This window comes from Chaetodon auriga, chromosome 11 (genome assembly GCF_051107435.1).
Source record: "Chaetodon auriga isolate fChaAug3 chromosome 11, fChaAug3.hap1, whole genome shotgun sequence".
Taxonomy (NCBI): domain Eukaryota; kingdom Metazoa; phylum Chordata; class Actinopteri; order Chaetodontiformes; family Chaetodontidae; genus Chaetodon; species Chaetodon auriga.
The window spans coordinates 5,945,004-5,958,824 of NC_135084.1; positions in this window are offsets into that span (position 1 = coordinate 5,945,004).

The following is a 13,821-nucleotide window of genomic DNA, read 5'->3' on the forward strand; positions in this document are numbered from 1 at the left end:
ATTTAAACAATGATATGCACCTGTGCATTATTACGTAGCCTTGTGTAAGCCCTTATGAATCTTTATGAGTTCTCCTTCACATCTCTGTTTGACCTCATGACGTTTCAATCGAGGTCAAAAAACACATAGGAGATGATTTTCTGTCCCCAAGTTTGCTTTTTGAGTATGGAATGGGCTCATTGACAGAGCTTGTGGCTAATGGGGAGTTAATGAGGAAAAACACCCACTCACCCTTCAGCCTCAGAGGGCAGCGGTGAGGCCATTACACAGGGCATCAACACAGTCATCTCATTGAAATGAATGAGAAGTCTGTGTCTTGTGGCGCGGTGCTGTTCTCAGCTGAAAACGACTTTACCACCTCAAGTCAGCAACTACTGTCAAAATTCCTCTCAGCAAGGATTCTACCTATGGCTTGCGGTGGTAAGATGTAACTGAGTACATTTACTCAAATACTGTACTTGGTTACTAATCTGAGAACTTCAATACAAGGGAGAGAAAATGATACTTTTTAAAAATATCTTCATTTTATTTTTTCAGTGAAAAATATATTTAACTACCCAACAGCATATAAAATGTTTCTAATCAGCATCACCTCGACCAGTTACAACAGGAAAATGTTAATCTCACATGAACACATCAGTAATAATACAATAATACAGTGTGTAATAGTTAAATACTCACATGGGTCATCTTTTAGCTTTATGAGTGCTTTTGGTTTTGATACTTTAAGCATATTTAGCAGATAATACTTGTGCACTTGCACTAAAATGATATTTTCGATATAGGCCTTGTACTTGTAATGGAGTATTTCCACCGCTGATGGCTTGAGAAGAGAAGTTGCCAGGTTTGTGTGTATCTACCAGTATTTTGATTAAAAAAACAAAACAAAAAAAACATACCTTAAGATCAATCTGACAATACCTGCTGAAACACTATGGGTTCAATGGGTAAATAAAGGCCAGTAGTCTTTTCCAAATTGCTTGCTTTGCCAAGAATAAATAAATAAATGAAAGGTTACTGGTCACTGTAATTTGTGTGTTCTCACTCAGGAGTAATGAAAAGTGAGTACAGCAGCAGGTGGCAACTGGAAACTTGTGGCGTTTTCCAGGTTTTACATACTGAACAGTGTGCTGAGCCAGATGCACTTAAGAAGTGGAGTGTCTGCAAGTGTGTGTGTGTGTATTGAAGACAAGGGTGTGTAAGGCAGTTGGCTGTCTTCCCTGCTGCACCTCCTTAACCTAATTAAACATCCCTCCAACAGCCTGCATCCTTTGCCAGCTCCAATCACACACACATACGTACACATCCACAGTCTTCCTGGAAATTACTTGGATTTAAAGGATTTGCAGCACTTCGCTCTTCATTTACGGATTCTTGGGTCAGATATGCAACATGTTGTATGAATAGGTGTTTGTGTGAGCGTATAGGTTCACATGAATGTACTCAGTCCCTTGTTTTATATCCAGGAAACTTGCACTTCAAACTTTACAACAAACTTTAGCAGTGTCCCGTAACATCCAGGAAACTTGGACTTGAAACTCCTTAACTTCTGCAACTTCCTATATCTTCCCAGCAAGGTTTAAGGCTTTCATTTGTCAAAGGAAAAAAACAGCATGGGGAGTATTATCTACCCAGCCAGAGATTTTGTTTGTATCCCAGCCTCCGCCCCTCTCCCCTGGCCCGGGATTCTGGCCTGGCGGGGCTTGGTGAACGACCACATCCTCTACAACGAGCCTGCTCATCCAGATAGATGTCACGAATAATGGGGGGAGCGCTGGGAGTGTGTTTGATTTATGTGTGCGCAGAGCCCTCTGGAAAAGGAAGAGTGTGTGACCTGATGGAGGGCCAGGATCCCTAAAAGGGTCCTTCCTGAGAGTCTGAGCCAAGCAGCATTCTTGGCAAGACTGACCTGAACTCATCACAGAAAGAGAGAGGAGAGTATTTCTATTTTGTTAATACCAATGCATATTTGTCCTGCTTTGTCTTCTCTGACTGTTGCTCTGTCTTTTCCCATGAACAGACTGCATGTGCAGATAAATGGACACGAACGTTTAACCTGTCTAAATTCAAAAATCTTTACATAGTCTTCCCTCTGGACACCATGGCTTATGTATCTGCAGTTTTGTTGCTACAACAAACACCATCATCTTCATATTGGCATGAGCCAGGTGTATTTCATCAATCCTCCAAATACTTAATATGGACTCAATGATTTATAATGCATCCATTGTGTCTGTTTTGCCCGCTGCGTAACAATCACAGTATGAGTCAGATATGGATGGTATAATTAACAGAATGGTGACCTTTGATAGATGAAGGATGTTGTTTGATCCAGTGCCAGTGCGATTGTGTACTCTACCTGCTCAGCCAGTTTAAGGCCGCCGCAGCCGGAAAAGGAGGGAAAGACGCCTGATTACTATGTTTATGTATTTAGTTTGTGTGTGACAGAATGTGTACACCTGTATTTGCCTGTGTATGAGTGTTTCTTTAGGCAAAAGCATGTGGCATATTTTAACACGTATTTCATATGAATTAATGCATAACCTGTTTTTTTTTCCTGATGTTTCTATGTATTTTTGTGTGTTTGTGTAAACCAATATTAGCCACCTTATTTTTGATAGCTACCTTATTTTGAAATATAGAATTAGTGGCTCATTGTTCTGATTATTCATTCAAATGTCGTCTATTATATTTGTGACTGCTATGCAGATGTCTACTTATGGTAATAATAACAAACTGTTGGAAAGACCCTTCTGACAATTAAAGCTGAGGGTGTCAGATATCTCATTTTAGCCTGCTCATAGCTTTTAGTCTCTGCTCATTTACACAATTTTGACGAATGAACAAGCAACTCGCTGCGCACCCTGATAAACCCACAGCGACAAGCGAGAAGTAGGCGAAACGATGCCATGTGATTTGTTCGTGGGACGTTACTGCTACAAACCATCTTTGGTCAAGTGTGCCGACACTGATTTTAAACGAATGCTTTCTAGTGAACAACCAAAAGCTAAACTTCATAGTTTGGCTTACTGCTGAGAGAGCTCACGTTAAATCTGAATTTGAGAGACTTGAGCTGACTGCATTCATCCTGCCCTTGATTTTATGGGGGACAACTGGGCACAGGATGTTGCAGGGATGGGATATTTTATGTTTCAAGGCGTTAATTGTTGCAGCGGTACCCTTTTCTTCAAACCCTGTGTGTGTGACTGAAGGTAAGCTAAATGCACAGGCCATGGTCCATATTACCCCCCCCCCCGTCTTATGTATTCTGCACACGCCTGTATTAGTGTCTCCTGTAGGCAGACAGAGTGCCACCAAGTGTGTGTGTGTGTGTGGGTGTGTATAGGTGCGTGCGTGTGTGCATTAGTCCCTGGGTGCTGTGTGGATCTGTCGGCGCCCAGCCTATCGCTCCCCATGGGCACATGAAGGGCGGTATGGTGGCTGGGGGCTGGGAGCTGCTGACATGGCCGCCCAGTTCAAAGAGATGGAGTAGGAGATGCAGGCAGAGAGCGAACAGAGCAGCCTTTATATTCACCTTGGCTGAGCCTGGGAAAACTCTGCAGCCCCCGTCATTCCCTGTGGTTACAGGCTGGGAGGCAAGTGGACTTACAGGTGCTGCATAGTGCTGCTCAGGCTCCATGATATCTGTGAAGAATCTGTGATCTGTTGGAAAAAACGAACAATATACTGAACATGCACTTCAACCAGAGTTATAGGGTTGATGGATGGTAGTGTAGTGTAGTGTACTGCATGAAAATATCATCGGTCTAAAATGTAGAAAAGGTGTTCTTTCCATCCATCTGAGTCCGCCTTGACACCTGAACTCTGACCTCCATCGAAGCCAGTATTTCTGGTACTTGTTCGCCTATTTTAGCTGTGGGTGGTCTCTACATGTACTTGTCTTTGCCTTTTACAAAGAGCCATTACCATGAATGCTGTTCATTAACTACTGAAATTGAGTTTTAATAACTCAACATCAGTTTCTGATGTTGTACAAATGGAATAATGTGATATATGAGGGTACAAGTAGTTCTACCCTTCATATTTGTTGAGGTCTTTATTAACTACATTTATTTGCTTATGTTAATATTTGAAACCACGGCATTATTTGAAGATCACACACTTGTTTTTGTGCACAAATCTACAATATGGCCTGAGTTTGGTGCTAGAGGAATGGTCACAGGGTCACCAACAGTGTTTTGCACGTTCACACTTCTCCAGAACTTTACAAAATGCCATGAGTTTGACTTGGGTGGAGGATCTTTGCAGCTGTTTGCTCATGGTCTGACCCTTTGTTAATGATTTCTTGTGATCACCATTCACTTGCAGATATTTCCCAAGACTGGTCCAATTCTTCAAGTCGACATGTCATTTAAAAATAAACCTGATGTAGCTGACATTTGGACTTGTTTTATCAGACCCAGCAGACCACAATTTACATAGAAATGTAATTTTTTTTTTTTCAGTATGAATCTGTTTTGTTCATAAAACTGCTTCACATATTCATAGCTGCATTCGAACATTTGCACTATCCAAGCTGGCATGCCAAATTTCTTTCCCAGGATTGTGAAGCCAACACCCGCCTTACTCTGCCACTGATTGGCTAGTACTCGGTGCCTTTGTTGGTTGGTTTGGTAAGGTTTACATAGATTTCAAGGAGTGAGATTGAATAGCGTTAACTCTCAGATGGTTCTGCACAGTTTACCGACCCCCAAAAACATGTGCATGTTGAACAGCACCCACTTTGGGAACAACTGGTGTATAAGCACAGTTTAACACCAGGTAGAGCAATAGAATGCTCTCTTCATCATCATCATCATCGTCCTCATCCTGCTGTGGTCCCATCGGTTCTCTATGTAGCACCGTTCTTCTCGGCCCTGTATACACGTTGGCTATCGCCTCCAACACTCCACACTTGGTGTTTATAATCTGCAGTCCATGCACTCACACCTGGCTGTAGATTCTGTTATACTTGTTGCTCTGCCATCCTGCCGTGCCCAAAGACAACCATCCTCCCCTCAGCCACACACAAATGACCCTCCAGGATTTTTTTCTCCTATATTTTTAACTTTAATATATTTTTTTTCTTTTATGACACCTTCCTCAGGGCTGACTATGATAACACTTGTTACTGGAGCAGGCTTACGTGTACATTGGCAGGGCCAGGCAGGTGTCACTCAGCAGACCCTTGCTGTTTTATTAATAGTGTTTTATGTTTCGCTGCAGACGGCTATGAATGTGGCTATTCAGGGGAGGATGCGAGGAAGGGTGAGTGAGTAAAGCGAAGGAAGCCGTGTGTGTGTGTGTGTTCTGTCAGGGCTGACTAAGGTAGGCTAGTGTGCTGCGCCAGTGTCCGATTTGAGCGATCAAGGGGGGTGCCAGTTGTTTGTTTGTGTGCGTGTGTGTGTGTGAAGGGAGGGGAGAGGCTGACATCACTCCTTCCAGTGCTGAGGGGGTTGTTGTTGCCATTCTCAGCTTAGAGAAGCTGGAGCTACAGCAAACATTTCTATGGAACTTAACATCACAGGGGCTCTGTCATTTCCTACTACAGAGTCCCCCCCTCCCACACACACACACACACACACACACGCACACACGCAGACACACACACACCTACACACATATGTTAAGATATAGTCACACTGACTGGCACACATTATCACACATACTTAAGTATGAAAAAAGACCAACGCACTTAACACATTCAGACTCACTCACACTCACAAATACACACACACACACCAGCAGATAATTTCCAGTTTAATTACAGAGCAAAGGCCTGCCACTGCTGCATTATCACTCCTGGAGAAACCGCCAATTATGGCTCAACATCAGCTATAAATCTGCCCATCTTAATAAGGTAAAGCTGGGCTGGGGGGGCGAGGGGTTACAGCTCATTGTGTGTGTGTGTTTGTTTGTGAGTGTGTGTGCATGGGTACAGCACAAGTAGGCACTTGCTTGCACATGTTGCCCAGACTCGGGGCTTAAACACATTAGGCTGCATGCGAAGAACATGCTTTCAGGGGAAATTTATGAAGCCTGACAGCACAGTGCGGGCGAAGCAGTTATTTTCACTGAATGAAGTTTAAAGGTGCAATCTGGAATTTATTTGACCATCCACACTCACATGTGCATTGAAAAGTTTGACTTTGGGAAATAGCTGATGGGAAATAAGCCTTCTCTAAAACTTTGTTAAGCCATAGTAACTCGATACAAATGTTAGGCATATGAACAAACCTTTGACTTCCACTTTATCACTCTTAATTTGGCCTTGCGTGAAAAGAAGTACATTTAAACCTTGAAGCTTGATTCTGAAAAACACTGTAACCAAAGTAGTGTGACAATGATTCAAAGGGGAAATCGTGGGGGACTTAAAACTATAATGAAATTTGGAGCGTGCTGTAGTTGAAAGAACACAGAGAACCAACATTTCGAAGTTAAAATCCTTCAGATTTCATGATATCAAGCATCAGTGTTTAGGGATGTCAATAGCAGAGTCCATCTTTCAAATTGCAGACAAATATATAATGAACTCACAGGAAACAGAATATTCACATACTGGACGTTCATTTCATTTCATGTGGGAAGGACTATGTAAATTGGTATTAACCATAGGGGAAATGGAGACAGTGTACAACTGGGATGCTTCCAGTTAAGTTTAATTAATTCCTAGCATAACCAAGTGCATACAATTGGCAAAAAAAAAAAAAGCTTCCCAAATCATAATAGTACCAAATTACACAGTTCTTTGAAATGTCACAGACATATGAAATAAAGTGCTACCCAACATTTGATTATGGGTTCCCTATTGACATGTCAGGTAACACTGTCGACTGAAAAAAACAAAAACAAAACTGTGATGAATCTTCTGTCAAACTCTGTCCAACTGTATTTAGGACAGAGTTGTCTTTCAAGGCATGTGGTTGACTGGTGGTTGATGTGTTTCTATGCTGTACTACACTATACAGAACTGTACTATGTTTGCTAAACTGTAGCTACTAAGGCTACAAACTACCAGAAAAGATGCTTTCTGCAAAGCTGCATTCTAAATCCTTACACAAGTCAAACCACATTTGACTTGTGTAAGGAAGTAAAAAAAGTGGTTAAACTCACTTAAAGTTAAAAGTTATGCTGATGATGAGTGTGCTCAAACATTTTCCTTTCACTTCTGACTGTGTAAGTGTAGGTGTTGGTCATATCAAAAGGAATGAAAACATTTCCTCTTCCTTTCCATTTCAGTTTGGAATGAAAACATGGACTTCAGCCCCCCTTCTTTCTGTCTGGCCGTCTGTCTGTCAGTCTCTCTCTGTGTGTATGCGTGTGTATATACTCAGTGCCCAGGGTGGAGATTAGGTCTGGTATTAATGGGATGTCCCTTGCTGCATGTCCCCCTCTCCTCCCTCACATTCCACTGTCCCAAACATACACACTCACATACACGGCCTTATGTGACCCTTCTCCACCCTGTCCTACTTGAACGCACACACAATCACACACACATTGCCCTTTGGCAGTGCTTCACTCCCTCCTACCTCCCTCACCCTCCCAGGCCTTTGGACATCAGAGCACGACTTCCCAATCCCCCTTTAGCAAGCACCCAGACCTGTAAAATCAACAGACGGCCAGGTCTATTGTCCCACAGCTTGATCTGGAGTGTGTGTGTTGGTTTGGCCCGGACGGTAGGTTAGGATAACGTTTGGACAGCACTGGATCCCCTGTAATCCCAAAAAAGCAGAAGTAAAGCTGAGTCCAGGACCTCCGGCGCTTTCAGTGATACACCCTCCTTCACCTGCATATACACACACAAATGTGCACACACATACGCTGTTATGATTGCCACAGGGGACCCCATAAGATTACCTAAAAGGCATAGTCACACCAGAAAATAGTACTCTCACAAAATAGCTTTGTGACATAGTCAATGCTTGCAAGGCATGTTGGTGAACTACTGCATCTCTGAGCTAACCACTCACACATAGCCAACCATTAACATGCTTGCACTGTTAAGTCACACAAGCTTTGCAAGCTGCTTAAATCTTTTTTGCTCTCAGTAATTATCAATACAGAACTATTGAGGAGGGGAACAAGAAGTTGTCCGAGCTAGTGAGCTTGTCGATTAGCATTAATTTATGAGTTTGTTATAAGTTTTAAATAACAATGCATTCTTTAATTTTGAACTCTCTGGTTCTCCAGTCCCTCAACAACCAGCACGGTCAGCTTTGGCTTGCTAGTGTTTGCGTGTCAGAGTTCACTAAAGTTGAATGTTAGCGTGGATTTACTGGCGAACCCACCAATTGCTACGATTCAATGAGAATGAACAGACTTTGGCACAAAATGTTGACGTACTAAATGCTAGTGTGACCATGCCTTCAAAGTGGGTAGTAAAAACCCACATTAACATACACACACACGTCTTAAGCCTAGCCTTATTTAACCACTGATCTTTACCCTTACCTTTACCCTAAACCTAATTCTATTTTTACCATCATGACAGGTCTAATTATAAGACACATTATTTGGTATATCATAAGACAGCATTAACCCAACATTTGAGAAGATGTGGCTAACCATTCTCAGAGGGGAAAAGAATGCTTTCTAACACCAACAAGAAAACATTTAAGAGAAAACCCAGAGATTCACATTTTTCATACTTGGCAAACAGCATAGCCATTTCCACTATATGTCAGCCCTTCTGTAATCATCATTCATTTCCCACACTTTCAATACTGAACGCCTTTCAGGCTTTCGGTTTCCATACATAATACATGATGTGCATTGAAATTCCTGTACATTCAAAACAAGCTTTTATATCCCCCCTGCCTCTTTTTAACCTACAGCTCCTGAACACTGCTCTGTGACTGTTTCAGAGGAAAGAGTTAAGCCGTGGGGTGTAAGTGTAATGCACACTGCCCCTGCGAATTGACTTTAAACGGGGGAAAGAAAGTCAGAACACGGCAGACGGTTTTGATTTATGGGAGCAGAACCACATTTGATATTCATTTCCGCAGCTGTGGCCAGCTAAAAAAACAGCCCGCAAATAGACCCACACTGACAATGGTGCAGTGTAGCCTTCCAGTGTGTGTGCGCGTGTGTGAGTGTGTGTCTCAGAGCCTGCGTGCGTCAGTCCTATTTTAGAATTGTTTTGGGGCTGTTTCAGTCAAATTCACCGCAGATGTTTCTGATTCGCCAAACACATATAATAAGTAATTATTGAAAACACCTTTCGGTTGCCCAGGGTTGTGTGGTGCTTCATTTTGTGTAATCAAAGCTGTGGTTTTTCAGAGAGGCGCAGGATCCAAGAGTTTATTGAAAGCCAGCAAAACAGCCCCGCAGTCAGAGTTTCCTGAGAGAAGAAGAGAGAAAAGGGAGCTTAAAGAAATATTCCCCATCCCGCCTCAGTGAAAAGACAGAAAGAGAGAGGAGAGGGAAGGTCTGGAGACGGAGACATGAGGAGGGAAGGATCAGCAGCAATCATAGCCAGTCAGGTGGAAAGAGATGAGAAGATTTGCTGGTTAGAGATAGAGGGAGAAAGAGATTGCTCATTGTTAGGATGATGAGACTCCAACTCAGAGTATAAGTGGGCGTGTAAAGTGAAATACTGGCCTGTGATAAAACATAATGAAGAAGAATTCTTATGTTTGAATATTTTTTATGGCATCAAAAGAATAAATGTACAACTATTAGCAAGCACATGCTCAGCCATGTGTTTGCCAAAATTCTCCATACAGGGGACAACCAATAGAGTATGAAAAGGAGGCAAAGTAAACTGAAACCTTAACATAAGGTCAGAATTAGACAGAGATGTGACTCACATTTGAAATTCAAAAATCCCATCTACATAAGCACAGTTACAAAAAAATCTCTGTCAATATGAAAGTGAAAAACACAACTGAAGTGCTGTAAAGAGCATGCCAAACCAAAAGGAGGTGATATGACCCTAACCCTCGAGCCATGCCGGCCAATCAGAAGCCTGCAAGAAGTTACAAAGCGACCTCCAACTAGAGGCTCGACCGGGTCTGGCCCAAAACTGGCCATGTTGGCTTCGGGGTCTGTGTTGTGGGTGTGTTGGATTGTGTAGCAGTGACCTCTGTAGCACATTCTGACGCCTCTGTTCTTCTATATAGCACAAAAATAACTGTTAGCAATGTTAGCATCAGGCCTTTTTTGGCTATGTCTGCCATTTTTCAAAATCTCCTCGTGTAAACAAAGGAGATCTCTGTTTTTCAAAGGCTCAGTTTTAAAGCTGCAGTAGGTGAGATCGAGAAGAGAGCAGACTTAGCCTGAAAATTTTTCTGCACTCATGCCCTGCCTCCAAGCCCCTCCTCCATGTGGCATCTGCATGGCCGCCGTGACAACCAGCAACATTAGCCTTAGCATCAGAAACAAGCTAACTCTGCACAGCCGCTACATCACAGTCGCTAACATACCATATGCGCTGCAGAGTGTTACTGTAACAATCACCATATTAGCTCTCTGGTTATTTGTTGTCTTAGCCGTATATGCTGTTGTTGGCAGTGGCGGTATGGGCAGTTTCTCCTTTGCGGGTGGCTGTTGCTCCGCCATAGCTTTCACTAGCTGTTTGACTGATCGGCAGCTGGCAGCATGACCAGAGGGAGGGGGCGGTTCACAGCGTGTGTGAGTAGTGATTGACAGATGTCAGACACTCCCTCAGACGCTCCTCTGGCTCTGACCGGTTGTTTTGTGTCGGTGGATTCTTGCAAATCGCAGTAGGAGCAGTAGGTGGGACCAATGGAGCTGTTTTTTTTTTTTTTTCAAAGATTACATGTTTCATGTAGTGCTGTCTGGGCATAGGGACAGTTTTAGCAAATATGACAAAAAAATAACTTTTATACAAGTTACATACTGCAGCTTTAAGTGATCACAAACTGTTAATGAGTGGATGAAAGACCAAAATGCCTACAAAAAGTTACAAAAATACCCCTGTCTATGTGGACTGGACCCTGGAATAGTGCAACTTTGCAATCAATCAGAGTTTGCTCAGAAGGATGAAATGCATTCATGCAAGTCTTTTGTGTGCAGCTCACCTCTGATGAACTTTAACATACCAATTTGCACCATTGCTCACCTTTGATGGAGAGAAATTGAGGCTATTGTAGCTTATTAACCGCGTTGCCTCATGCAGTTTTATTGAACTTTCTCAGCCAGAGTGTGAAATGATCCACAAAAGGGGAATGATTTGTAGGCAGCCATGAGACACAGGCTGATGGAACAAATATGTCTACTGAAAAACATGCACTGGCCTGTTCGCAACTGCTCTGACAAATTGCTAATTGACAAGCTTGCTAACTGACACTTAGCAGGCTTGCTAGCCTGGAAAGCCTCTTTTCTCACTTCAGTAACTATTTGAAAAAATGATAAATAGGGTAGGTCCGAGGGAGCAGACGAAACATTACAGACGAAATAGAAAACTTTACAAAATATTGTAGTTTTCTGATTTGGCAGGCTTTTTTCTCTCCTCAGTAACCTTTCATTGAATGTACAATCCTGACAACAAAAGGCCAGAGAGGAGGAGTAACCAGCACACAAGCACCACTTATGCCACTTTCTGGTGTGACCAGGCCTCTAGGGTATTTACTTCTCTCAATTATGAGCATATATCTCAGCATCTGCTTATTCTCCTGGTCATCTCTCTACACTGAAAGCGAATGATGCTGTGGAAAGTCTCTGTGACTTTGGAACCGTGTTTGTACAAGCTTACATGTCTACAAATTGGTGTGTGTTATTCTGTGTGGGTGTCTGAGTGCTTGTTCTGTGCGTGGGTGTTTGTGTTCTGCGTGTGTGCATGTCATTTAGAGAGAGAGAGGGATTGAAGAGAGAGAAAAAGAGGGAGAGAGAAAGAGATTGGAGACAGGATGGGGGATGACGGGCTGGATCTGATTACGGGTTGGAATGGCTGGGAGGGTTTGCGGTGCAGCGCTTTCTCAATAGTACATTCCTGTGTGCAAGCCGGGGCAGGATCCACAGCTACAGGCTGGCCTCTGCCAAAGGGATTGAGCAAAAAGGACGTCGTCAGAACAAGCAGCAGGTCAGGACTCACAGTTAGTAGGCCCTTGCTAGATAGCAGGATAGAAGATGAGTTATGCACACATCCTGCGTCGCGTTTCAGGGGTCGACCGTGTTCTGTGAGCGCAGCAGATATTTTCTGCAGCTCGGAGGTCTAAGGGTGGAACGGGGGTTTATTGTTTCTGGACACTAGGTGAATGTTGAATTCACATGCCCTCCGAAAACTGTCAACACTGAGTGGAGTGACCTTTAAAGAAGGAAGCTGATTTTTCTTTTTCTTTTTCTTTTTCTTTTTTTTAGTGGCCCAAAGGTTTGTGTGGGCCAAGGTTTTGTATGTGTGCGTGTGTGCCAGTGTGCCAGCAGGAAATGTCTGACAACTGTTCAAATCAGCACTTTTAAAAGTCAGCAGCTGTATGCCAGCGTGACCCCTCAATACTGGAAAATTCAAAGACTCACCTGCACTGTTGGGTACAATGCTAAATGTTGCCGATGGGTGCACACACATGCACAGACACACACACATCAGCAAACATTTCAGACCTTTACCTGCCTCTCAGTCCCACTGGGAATAAGCCAAACGTCTTTCTCTCCTGTTAGCTGTCTGTTCCCTGGGCTAACTGTTTGATTGACTGTTTGTACTTGTCAGTTAACGACAGACTGTTTCTCTTCCTGTCTCTCCAGATTCTGAGCTTTCTCTCTCTCTCTCTCCTCCTTTCACATACACACACACAAAACACTCCCTCTGCGTCAAGTTCAGCCCGAGGTTTTGACACGAGTCAGTGAACAACACAGAGGTTCCCATGCTGAAAGCTGATAAGGAGGCCTTCCTCCCACCGCCAACTCCTCTCTCCTCTCAAGCCGTGCTAGGCAGTGTGTGTTTTCTTTTTTTGGTGTGTGCGTGTGTGTGTGTGTAGGTGGGAGGATGAAGAGGGTGCTGCTGCTGACGGTAAACACCTCCACCATCTCACAAAAGAAATCACCCCCCTCCTCCCCCTCACCCTTTGGTTTGATTTACTACACGAAGGAAATAACATTAACTTGTCCGTGTGCCCCCCCCACCCCCCCCACCCCCGACGCTCGCTCTTTGTTCACAGGTTTGTTTACTATTCTCTGTATGGAAAATCCTTCAGGAATGTGGAGGAAGTGGGTGTTTCCTCCAGTAGCTTGAGTTTTAATGGGGTTGGGTGGAGGGGAACCAGACACAGGGGAGGATGGGGGCAGCTGTTCCAATATCCCACAGTGCTTCAGGTGTGTATGTGTGGACTTGGCATCAGGTTACTCAAGGCAGCGGGTCATCATTCCGCTGGTGGAGTTAATTAAGGGAGTTTGTCCAATAAGTGAAGCTTCAGTCCACACCAGCAGACACAGGGTGGGTCATCCTGTGACGTTCTGTGAACAGTTTTAAGAATAAAATATCCAAAATATCCATTTGTCCTCCAGTTATCCTTGATGATGATAATGAATTGGTGTTTCCTTTATCCAAATATAGCCTCATTTTCATTCTAGTGCCTGCATTTTTTGCACACTGTGAAACAAGGATCCAGTAAATACCCTTAATTAGAACTTAATTTCTACCACATTCCGAAGATTACCGGATAAGTTTGAAAAGTTAAAAATAGCATCTGACAAGAACGGGCCGTTTAGTAGCTCCTCCCAAGCTTAAGAATGAACTTTCAGTCTCAAATTTCAAGGCAGCATGGAACAGAGGACTTAAAGAGGTCAGAAAGACAAAGAAAGATAGATATTTGAACATCAGTTTTATGACAAATGGGCAGACTTCCTGAGTTGAGGAAGGTC